This window comes from Phoenix dactylifera, chromosome 10 (assembly GCF_009389715.1).
Source record: "Phoenix dactylifera cultivar Barhee BC4 chromosome 10, palm_55x_up_171113_PBpolish2nd_filt_p, whole genome shotgun sequence".
Taxonomy (NCBI): domain Eukaryota; kingdom Viridiplantae; phylum Streptophyta; class Magnoliopsida; order Arecales; family Arecaceae; genus Phoenix; species Phoenix dactylifera.
Window position 1 is genome coordinate 13,551,470 of NC_052401.1, and position 12,082 is coordinate 13,563,551.

The window sequence follows — 12,082 nt, forward strand, 5'->3', positions numbered from 1 at the left end:
AGAGCATCAACGCATCCCGTGGATTGGCTGGATGACTAATATGCCCTTAAGATTCACCGCTTATTACATAAACGGACCTTACCACGGCAAAGCCTCTACCCAAGTCTACATCCTTCTCTGAATAAGACTCAATTAGAGCCCCTCCATATACAACATTCTCCCATTCTTGACAACAAAAAATCCCACACAAAGCATATTTATTTAAATTCATTTCTTTTTCTCAATTATCTTCTCCCTTGTTTGTCTCTTGCAATTCACGGATAATTATATTCGAAAAGCGATCATTCATCTAATGACGACTACTTAGGAAGAGCAAATTACATTGTTCTACATCTTATCATCATTCAATGTTATTTACATTGCAGCCAGCGTGACATGTAAAACTGAATTGAATGGTTTATAAGGAGTATGATATGGCAAATTTAGAGGGGACACGGGGATTTTTATGCACAAATTTGGTAGCTAAAATTTGCTAACATGGTAATGTATGAAGACCTAGATTCTCTTCATATGGGTCTCTATCTGTAACAACCCAGGACCTCACCCAAAATGGCTAGACGGAAGGTATTATTTGGGTTTCTTGATTCTGTATAAGTACCTAAGATCTACCCAGCAAATAACCGATGTGAGATTAAACACATGCCCGCACGGGTCCTCACATACTCCCCCGTTCAAGCCCTGACGTCCTCATCAGGCTAAGGATTTAAATCCATTCAAATCTAATCACAAGCACCACGATCAGTCCGTGGTCAGCCCTAATGGATCTGTGCTGCAGCGTCCCCTAGTCCACATAGGTTATGAGCCAGGTCCGCTCTGATACCATTTATAACAACCCAAGACCTCACCCAAAATGGCTGGCCGGAAGGTATTATTTGGGTTCCTTGATCCTGTATAAGTATCCAAGATCTACCCAGCGAATAACTGATGTGGGACTAAACACACGACCGCACGGGTTCTCACATACTCCCCCCGTTCAAGTCCTGACGTCCTCGTCAGACTAAGGGTTCAAATCCATTCGAATCTAATAACAAACACTACGATCAGCCCATGGTCAGCTCCAATAGATCCGTGCTGCAGTGTCCCCTAGTCCACATAGATTATGGGCTGGGTTCGCTCTGATACCATTTGTAACAACTCAGGATCTCACCCAAAATGGCTAGCCGAAAATTATTATTTGGGTTTTTTGATCCTGTATAAGTACCCAAGATCTACCCAGCGAAAAACCGATGTGAGACTAAACACACGCCCGCACGGGTCCTCACATACTCCCCCCGTTCAAGTCCTGACGTCCTCGTTAGGCTAAGGGTTCAAATCTATTCAAATCTAATCACAAACACCACGATTGGCCCGTGGTCAGCCCCAATGGATCCGTGCTGCAGTGTCCCCTAGTCCACATAGGTTATGAGCCGGGTCCGCTCTAATACCATTTGTAACAACTCAGGATCTCACCCAAAATGGCTAGCCGGAAGTTATTATTTGGATTTTTTGATCCTGTATAAGTACCTAAGATCTACCCAGCGAATAACCGATGTGGGACTAAATACACGTCCGCATGTGTCCTCACACTCTCTTATCCCAGAATTAGAGATTCATGCTAAGGAGACTTCTCTATGTATGCACTTTTGGTTTTATTCAATATGAGATAGAGGAGTATTGTATTTTTGGCGGGGCTAACAAGTTGTCATTTTATAAGTTTAGTGGAATTCAATTATATAACTTATTCAACATTATCTGTGGAATATGACAAATTTGCCGCCTTCTGCGGGATACCCTTCAAGATATTTTCTTTGGTCTTGCGTTTGCTTTTGTTTCACTGGTGATGTACAAGAAGGAAGGAAAAAAATGTGCCAAATAGAGAATCTTAAAAGACAAGAACACCCTTGAGGAGTTCTGCAAGTTAGAAAGCATTTGACTAACAAGATGCTTGGATTACGGCAGCAACTTGTTTTGAATTTTCCTGCATATTATTGAGTGTCGATGATCAAAGTCACTCCTATTTATGAGGCCAAAATAGTTTCTTACTAGAAAATTTGGGATGCCAACTTTATCAAGGATCTACCATTGTTATTATATATTGCAATTTGAGTTTCCATAAAAAGTGCACTAGCTTGTGTTGTGTCCGGCCATTCTAACTTGTTGATAAAAAATATTACTTTTAAAAGAAAAGGAAAGCATAGAGTTTGCATTGAAAGTTATGTTGGAGAAAAATCTCCGTTCGTCAACCACCTTGGATTGCTGGAGAAGGAGATTAGGATTCTTGACTGGGATGAAATATGGATACATCTCAGGAGAAGCATTAAATAATTGAAAGGAGAGCTAAATCAATCTCGGAAGAGTTCTTCAGGGCCGGCAGCAACTTTCGTGGCACACCAAGAAGATTACGGATGAGAAAACCGCCATTCTATAGAACCACTTCTCAAAGGTCATTATATTGCTGGAGGAGGAGATGCAGGAGGCTCATCGGAAGTGGAAGTCTATTACTATAGTGACTAAAAGTCTTGGAAAAGGATTATGCTGAATTTGATCTCAAAAGATTTCAAGCAGACGAGAAGATTGCCTAGTGATTTTGAATCCTTTGCCATGGCAGAAGATCACTTTGTATTCAGATTTTAATCAAAATCTGATTGGAATTCTATCTTGGCAAGAGGACCATTGATTATAGTGAGGCAAGTGATGTCAATTAAGCTTTAGAAGTCGGATTTTTTTTTCAAAGGTAGGAGCTACAAAGATGGCACTAATTTGGATAAAGATGCCTATACTTCCATGGGAGTATTGGGAGAAATCATTCATCTTGCACATTGCATCAACAACCGGGTAGCTGATGTTTATTGATGACTTTATTGGCAACTTCCGAATCATCGCATTTGCAAGAGTCCGTGAGAGGGTGAATGTTACCAAATCGCTGAAACCTAGGGTTACTATCCAAGGCCTTCAACATTCTCGCAATAGCTTATTTACAAAAATGTGTCAACTATTTGCTTTCGATGTGTCTATATTGGGCACTCGGTGGTAGGGTGCTGGAGGAGGGTGGTTCATCTCCATTCAGAGAATGTTAGGGTGAAAGCTCATGGAGTTTCTATAGAGATACCTAATCATGTAATATGATTGGAGGGAGAAGGGGGATGTGGTTGAAGAAGATGCAAACAAAGCCCTCTTTGGGCAATCGATGGTTGCAACAAGATCAAAAAGCCTTAGGAGCAATGCATAGGGGAAAAGGAGGAAGGAGGAGAAACCCTAGGAGCAATCTCAGGTTGGAGGAAGAATCGGCTGAACTCTTCAACCGTTGATTGTGGAACTAATGGGTGGGAAAGGCTCTCTAGATTTACTAGGCATCAAACCATGCAAGGACCAGCAAGGTATGCAAATAATCATATGATATTGGTAAAAAGAATAGTTCGAGTACCAACCATTTTGGACCTTTAGATGAATCAATTGAAACCCAAATTAAAGAAACTTCGGTCCAAAATGTTGATTCGTTTAGTTTGGGCCTACCCGAAGCTAGCTTTGTATAAGGTGTTGGTAGCTTTGCTGGAAGTGCGGCTGGGTCGCAAGCAAGTCTAGCTTGATCCATCAAAAATGGCCCCATGCCTATAAACACTGACCTAGAATTACAGATCTGGCCAATTGCTTGTGGGTTGTAGTTGCGGTTTGATTTCAATCAGATGCAGGTGTTTGCTAAAGGTATAATGAGCTTTAACACGACCCAACTCGCATTTGCTATCCTAAAGGAAGTGTAAGTATTTGTATTTATATCTTCAGAACTATTATTTACAACATATCGATTGTTGGTTGTGTCTTGACCTTTTGAGACTTCACCCAATGGAGATATTAAGGAGGGATAAGAAAATTGCTTCTGATAGGCATGTAATGGTAACTTTGGAGATGATGGCCAATCAAAATGAGGAGACTAAAAAATCTATGGAAGTGGAGGTTCTCTCTTCTTCTGATAATCCAAATAATCCGAATCTCAATGGGAAATCAGAAGAAGTAGGTAAGGAGAAAGAGAGTAATAATTTTTCCTTATCCTATAAACAGGTGGTTATGTAAATTAAGAGTTATGAAAATAAATTAGGGTGATTGAGAAAGGAGATGTAGAGCCAGGGGATGGACGTGGTGGTACCACCCCATCAGGTGATCAACAATGAAGATTCTTCTATAAACTTGTAGGGAGCAACTAAGCCCTTTTTTACCACAATAGTTAAATGTCTGAAATATATGCATGATATAAAAATTTGTATGTTCTTCGAGACCCATCTTATAAGTTTCTAGCTCTTAAATGTTTGCGTCTACACTAATAAAATTCTTTTGGTCGAGTATTAAGTTGTGCCAAGGTTGCCCGTTGTCACCTTATTTATTTATCCCTTGTGTTGATGCTCTTACTAGAATGCTAAATTCAAAAATGAGCCAATGTTTGTTGTGTATTAGCCTGCTTCATTGACATGTCTAGTATCTCACTTACTATTTGCAAATGATTATCTTTTGATTGCTAAGGCTACCTTGATGAATGTTGTGCTTCTACGTAATCTTGTTGAGGACTATTGTTTGATGTTCGAATAGAGAATTAATGTTCACAAATCAACAATTAAGCTCAGCCCCAAAATTGGTTACCAAATTAAGCATCAGATTGGACATCGTCATGGTATTAAAGAATATGAAGGAGTTTGGCAATACTTGGGATTTTTGATCACAAGTCAACAACATAAAGTATCATTCCATTATTTATTGACACAGAAGAACTAGGATAGATTGGTAGGATAGCAGTGAAGTACTTTATCAATGATGGAAAGAGTTGTTTTGGTCAAGTTGGTGTTGAGTTCTATGTCGACCTATTTTATGGCACATACAATTATTCTCTGAGAGGAGTCATTAATCGAATTGAACATATGATGCAGAATTTCTTTTGGGGTTCTTCTAACTGGGCAAGGAGGATCCATCTTCTCTCATAGGATGCAGTTTAACCAGTTCAAAATGGTAGTCTTAGTATCCACTCTCTATTAATGAGATAGGATGCATGGGTGGTGAGACATGCAGTGAAGTTTTTATTGGAGCCTCAAAATTTTTGGAGCAAGTTGATGGAGAAAAGTATGGGGAGGGAGGATTAGCTACTTCTAGAAACTCTTATTGTAAAGATTAGTTTATTTGGAAAGCAATTTACTCATGTAAGCATACACTGATATTTAGGCTTAGATTGATTATAGGTGATGGTAGAACCATAAATGTGATTAATGATCCCTAGATATCTATAGTACTAATGGCTCATTTCTCTTACACTATTGATTATGAGGCTCTAAAAGGCAAGGTGGTTTAGGATTGGATGATTGTTGGTGAAAAGAAATGGAATAGAGGATTTATCAAGCAAAGCTTTGGAGGTGAACTGAGTTCTCATGTGCTTTCCTTAGCAATCCTATTGGAGGAATCAGCTGACAGGATTGTATGGGATGGTACAAGTGGAGAAAGAGTTAGCATTAGTGAGCTTTATGATGGATAGATGTTCACGCAAGAGTGGGTTTTTTGTTCTAAAAATTGGTTTGGGATATGCAGCCTTGTAGAATGGTTCTCTATTATAGAGGTGTTTCTGTATCTCCATATTTTGACCAATGCACTGATGTAGAAAAAACTATTGATCATATACTTTTTGAATGTCCTAAAGCAACTTAGATTTTGTCTCAGGCTTTCAGTTGGATACTAGAACCTACCAATCCTTGGAATTTGGAGAATTTCCTTTAAGTTATTAGAGTTGGTAGTCAAATAAGAGATGCTGATAAGCGGTACATTTCATTACGCTACATTGCTTATCCAATGTGGTTAACTAAGAATAGAAGACTATTTGAAAGTATAAATGAGAATTCGTTAGTTATTGTTTTGAGATTTCTGCATCATGCTTTGAATCTCATACAAGTAAGATCATCAGAGGGATTGATGAGTATTAGCCAGGGAAATCTAGGATTCCCCATCTATCGGTTCTGCATCTCATTTAATTTTTTTCACTTGAGAACCCCGACCTCCTAGTTTCCTCAAAATCAGCTTCGGTGGCAGTTGAGGCACTAAACAGGGGTCAATTTGGTAGAACTAGCAATATTATTTATGATTCAAGGACAACTTTTATTGCAGCAGGAGGCTCTCATCTCATTAATGTTACGGTCTTTATGGTCGAATTGTGAGTTGTATGGTAAGAATTGGTTTATTCTATCACTGTTTTACAAGCGGATCCCATCATGTTGGAAGGGGATTAGAACAAATATTTCTTAGATTATGTCAGAAAACCTTCCATAGCTAAATATATTTTGAGAGAGGCAAATAGGGTAGCTAACTGGATAGCATCCTTGGTTGTTGATCCTAGTGGATCCAAGCTATGGGAATCTTCATCTACATTACTGGTTATCTTCGAGATTTGTTGATGGTTGATGCAAGTGGATGTAATTATTCAAGGGCTGTGTAGAGCTACCAGTTCAACAAGAAAAAAAAAGATAGAGAGGAGAGGAGGGGAGAAATATAACTTGTAGCCTGGTTGATGTCGACATATGAACAAAATTTCCAAAGTTGGAATGAAAAATTTAAATGTGTTAAACAAAGCTTCCAATTCCTATGGTTATGGATCTACTATGGATGTCTAAGCTTAAATATTTCCTAAATATATATAACTTTATTGGAGCAGCCCAGAAGCATTATTAAAAGTAAAAGCAAATAAACAGCTTATGTAACATTTAATGAAAATATAACTCAACCAAATAGCATTTTATTTGTATAAACTAATGCTAACTAGACTTCATCAATATAACACTTTTTTAATTGTCAAGTGTTGCTCCATCGAGTTATGACCATCACATGAGCAAGATTATATGTAGCCACAAGTTTAATCATCAACAAAGTTCCAACCTTTCATCTCCATTGCATCCTTTAGAACCATGAAACTAATCTTATCTAATGTGACCAATTTTATCCAAATTATTTATCACCTACTATCTTTGAGGTTAATGTTGCATGATAGAACTCAAATATGCATTTTCAACTTTAATTTGATCAAGTTTTGCTTTTTGGAACATGAGCTTTGAGTTCCATCTCCATGACATATGAAACCATGCCCCAAGAACTTGAGAGAACCTCTACAATTTTGAAAAGAAATCCAGGGGCAGTAATGGCAATAAGCACAGCTTAGCCCCGTGAACAACGTGGACAAGCTAACATTAGATGGCTTTGGCTCCTAGGGAGAGAGCAATCCTTGTTGTTCTCCATAGAAGCACTAAATTATTATATAAACAAATAGAAGGCATGGAAGGATTGAAAGAAAGAAAGAAAGAAAAAAAAAAAAAGGCAACGAAGGGCTGTCAGATTCCACTTGCAGAATGGAAAGAAAGTTTATTTGAGTCGAGCTTTCTCAAGCCAGAATGCAGCTGATCTTTTCCTCTTTAATATACAAGATATTTTGTCTACTTTCTCCCTCATTATTCCTTCTCCATCCTTGCTCGAAATAGTTGTGTTTTAAATGCTTTTAAAAAGTCTTTATTACTCTTTTTTTCTAGTCAAAGGGGTTTGCGTGTGGGAGTTGAAGAGGGTTTGTAGGAGTACAAGGAGACGTCAAAAAGGTACAATTATTGTGTTTGGCGAACGTCTTTTTTCGTGTGTGGATTTGTTGCTTGTTTTGTTTGATCTTAGCTTGCTTTGTTTATTTGTTGGTTATAGTAATTCAGTTGATTCAGTGGAAGAAGAGAGGAGGAAAGAAAAATTAGCATACATGTACCATACCACAAACATCCACCTGGTGGTGGCTTTACTTGTTAACACAGCAATTAGCAAGCCGAATCACACAGGTATTCTTAGGTGTCAAAAAAGATGCAAAGTGCCACCAAGGTGGTAGCCTATTGGTAAAAGGTCTTGGACTCCACCCGAGTTGTCTGTGTTCGAAACATGCGGGCGTCAATTAAATCAAAACACCGGATGCCCCACGCCCGAATGACTCTATGTGGATATGCTTTTCTTCCATCAGTACTGAGGTGGCGCTGGGATGACGTACTGATATGTGGATAGCCCAGTGAGGTTTCTCACGGATTGGAGAGGGCACGCAGAAACTTGTGACCTGCATCGAATATTTTCTGATGGAAGGAGGGGCCAGTGGAAATTGCTACGCGGGTGGGGTTCTTCCCCTCCCCCTCCCCTCCTATTTTTTACCAAAAAAAAAAAAAGAAGATGCAAAGCCATTATATAGCAGGGAAATGCTTTAGTAACACAATAGTTGGAGAAGAATAAGTTAAGCTAGTATTTATTGCTCTTCAATCAGAAAGCTTGCAAGGTGCTAGTTGGAAAGGAAGCATAGGATAGGAGAGTCATGCATCAGAATACTGCAGGATTAGCAGACAATGCTGTCAATTGTTTGTACGCAATCTCTGCTTTACATTGCACAATCCTTTAGATCTTCCAATATGTTGGTAATTGTTGTGGTTCAAATATGGCCCGAGGGTGACCACACCGATAGAGCTGAGGAAGCCGCCGGTGCTAGAAAGGAAAAGACAGGAGCCACCTCCAGCGCGACGACTGCAGACCTGTACAAAGCCTCACCAGTATTTCCGGTGAGGGCTCTCCAACAATCAAGTTAGAGTGGGTAAATTTGGTCCAGCTAAAAAAGATTCCTTATAAATTATCTGACGGAGCTATTTATAGCCTCGGTGGAGTGGCCTAGATGATGGAGGTACTATCAGTCCCCATCATGAGGAGGCATGGCTCTGAGCCGGATGGCGCGCAGCTCAGGTTGGCTGGTGACGTATGGTACAGCCCGTTCTTGAGAACGGTAGGGCGTTGATAGTCACAGCAGGGTATGACCGGAGTAGTCAAGGTGCCGTCTGACTGCTGTTGGCCGGTTATGGAGACATGACACGTCAGTGTGGTGGAGTACGGCCATGTAGGTGGGCGTAGGCACGCACATAGGTGCAGTTATTTGACGAGGCTAGGCTCGTTAAGTAGTCGTGTCATGCGGGTTACTTCGGGTATTCCATAAGCTGGATCTAAGCCAAGTACTCTCTTGCGGATCCATGAAACAACTCTCAGAAATCTTTTTCCCTTTTGGAAGATACAGGAGCGAAACAATCAACCTATTGATATTGGAAGAGAGTGGTTGGCTTGGCGGATACTGGGAGTGGCTCGATTTTTCGGGTTTCGAGATATGCTTAGAGGAGCACCTTGAGCTCGAGGGTCGGAGCGTGTTGTTGGGGTTGGCGTCCCGAACTTGGTCGGGACGGATTGGCGTTTGTCTGGAGTTGGTGGAGCTTTTGGCGGAGTTCCGAAGATAAGCTGGTTTTGGGCCGAAGTGAAGATTCAGTCGTTCATCATTGGTGTTTACTGGGCCGAAACTAGGAGGCCTTTTAGTGGTGGGCTGGACGATCCATTTTTCCCTCTATCAGTAATCATCAAGCTTCACATTGTGAAACTTCCTATCTTTCAATATTTTTCGATGTGTTTGGTACGTAATTGAATCAGAATCAAAATCAGAATGAAATTTGAATACCTGAAGAGAGTCAGGATTGAGTTTTGGAGGGATTGAGGCATTCTCATTCCCTCATAGAATCGGAATAAGAATGAGACTCTCCTCAACCAAATGGCTCGAATGAAAGTTACTCATTTCCATTCCCATACCCAACTCCCCCAACCAAATATGCCCCAAAATTACTATTTGCTAATTGCTTTACTTTCATAACCGCTAACCATTAACAAAATCCTGCTCCAATGGTGTTTTTGAATTGTCGTTAAATCAGTCGAGCTGTTTTCAATAGCTGATTTTGCATCTAATATAATCACCACAAAGAACCTCAACCTACAGGGTTTGTTTGCGACAATCACATGGGATAAATTAGGTTTTTCTGAGGTATCTCAGAGCCATTCCTTATTTAGTTCATTATTTGTCATTTATTCCTATGTAGGCCTATAAATGGGTCGGGTCGGATCGAGTCCTGAGTGACCCCGATCCGACCCGATTGCTTTTTCGGATCCTAATTTTGGACCCAAACCCGACCTAGCTGAAAATCGGGTCGGGTCGGGTCGGTTCATGCCTACAAATTTTGACCTGATGGATCATTCGGGTTGGATCGGATCCGGTCCTGATCTATGTATTTTTATATTCAAAGTTCCATTATATAATAATAAATAACATCAAACAATTATTGCCCCAATTCTTTTTTTAAAAAATATAGACATTTTACTAGATAAGCTATATTCACATGTTCAAATTCAACATTCTCTAAATTCAACATGTCGGTCCCAAGAACATCTAAGAAAAAAAAAATCTAACCCCAAAAAAAATGGGTCGGGATAGGTCCGGATCCGAGTTGAGGTTGAGTGGACCCGACCCGACCTGAAAAATAGAATGGGTCCAAATTTAGGGCCCGACCCGACCCTGTGGGTCCTAAAATTTGGGTCGGGTCGGGTCTTACGCGGGTTAGGTCAGGTCGAGTCATGGGTCGACCCGACCCATTTGCAGCCCTATTCCTATATACTGAACTGTACTTTTTCCTAAATTAAGTAGCATATGTGCTCCAATGTTTATCTTTTTCCTTTGAGAAATTATGCTTCAATATTTGTCTTTGCCCTTATATATATATATATATATATATATATATATATATATATATATATATATATATATATATATATATATATATATATATATATATATATTCATGACTTTCACCCATGATCTGATGTAATGGATTGTTCCTTCAACTAAAAGTTTACCAAATTCACAACTTAACTACCAAAAATTCAAATATTTATAGATATGGAAATGTAAGAACCCGCTGTTAGGTTTTTCTACTCTTTCTTTCTTTCTTTCTTTTTGTGAGTGAATGGCAGGTTTTTTGAAGTTGCAAGCTTACATACGAGGACATCTTAGGAAGAATTTTTTTTTTTTCCTTTGGCAGGTTCATCATACAATACGTGTATGAATATACCCAATAAAATCAGAAAAAAAAAAGCTCACAGAGTGCCCGAGGCAACTCTCTCTCTCCTGCCCACAAGGTGTTCTCTGAATGGTTAGCCACATAAGCGACCTGATGGAGGACCACTGTAGAGAAAATAGAGAAGGGAGAGGGAGAAGAAAAGAGGAGGAGAAGAAAGAAAAAGAGAAGAGGAAGGAGGAGAAAGGAGGCCAATTTTTATTCAATTCTTCAATACTCTAATTCATGAGAGGGGTGGCCTTTATATAGACCTTACATCAGGTCGAACAATTGATGACATACCAAAATTGGACTCTCAATCAGTTGACTAAGTTAATTAATTGATTACATGCCAAAATCGATTTAATCACCTAACCCAATTATATAACTTAATAGCTAACCCAATTGACTTGTCTAATAACAAATAACCAACCAAATTGCCTCGATTAAACAAAAGCAAAATGCAGAAAATAAAATGTCTCAATCTGGTGGCTCAAGATCATCTCCCAGCCACAATGATGCCAATCCCTAGTGCGAACGCGAACGAGTGGCTTTGATGTCCCCATCACGGCCACCTAATCCGCAACCCCGTTAGCCTCTCTGAACATATGCTTGTCCTGAAAAGCCCTAGCATCCCTCGTTATCACAGAGTGCCCGAGGCAATTCCCCCTCTCCTGAATTGCCGACAAGCCCGTGGAGCTCCCGCCAGCGTACCACTCGGCCTCCTCCAGGTGCATAGAGCCACTCGCCCGCCCCTCGGAGGCTCCAAGCTTGGCCGTTAACAAAGACACCGAGCCTTGCGAGCCGGATCCGTTTCGCAACCCTTCACCTTGGACGGCGACCACCATGCCGAGCACTTCACCAGAGACAACTAGCCATTAGATACGGCAAACAAAGCTCTCTCTCCTTGGAGGAGATTTCTCCTCCTAGAGCTTCTCTCTCTAACAAGCCCTTACAAAAGGTGCAATCAAAGCGGTGTTCCTTTTTCTCAAGAAGCATCTATGTTGGAAGGAGTTAGTAGTTTAGTCAAATCAAACCGGCATTCTGGACATGGTTGAATCAGCCAAACAATGTGAGAATAAAATGTATCCTTAAATTGTTGAAAGGGTGAAATGTCCACAAAATTAGAGCTCAATAATGGTTCATTAGGTATTTAAACTCTC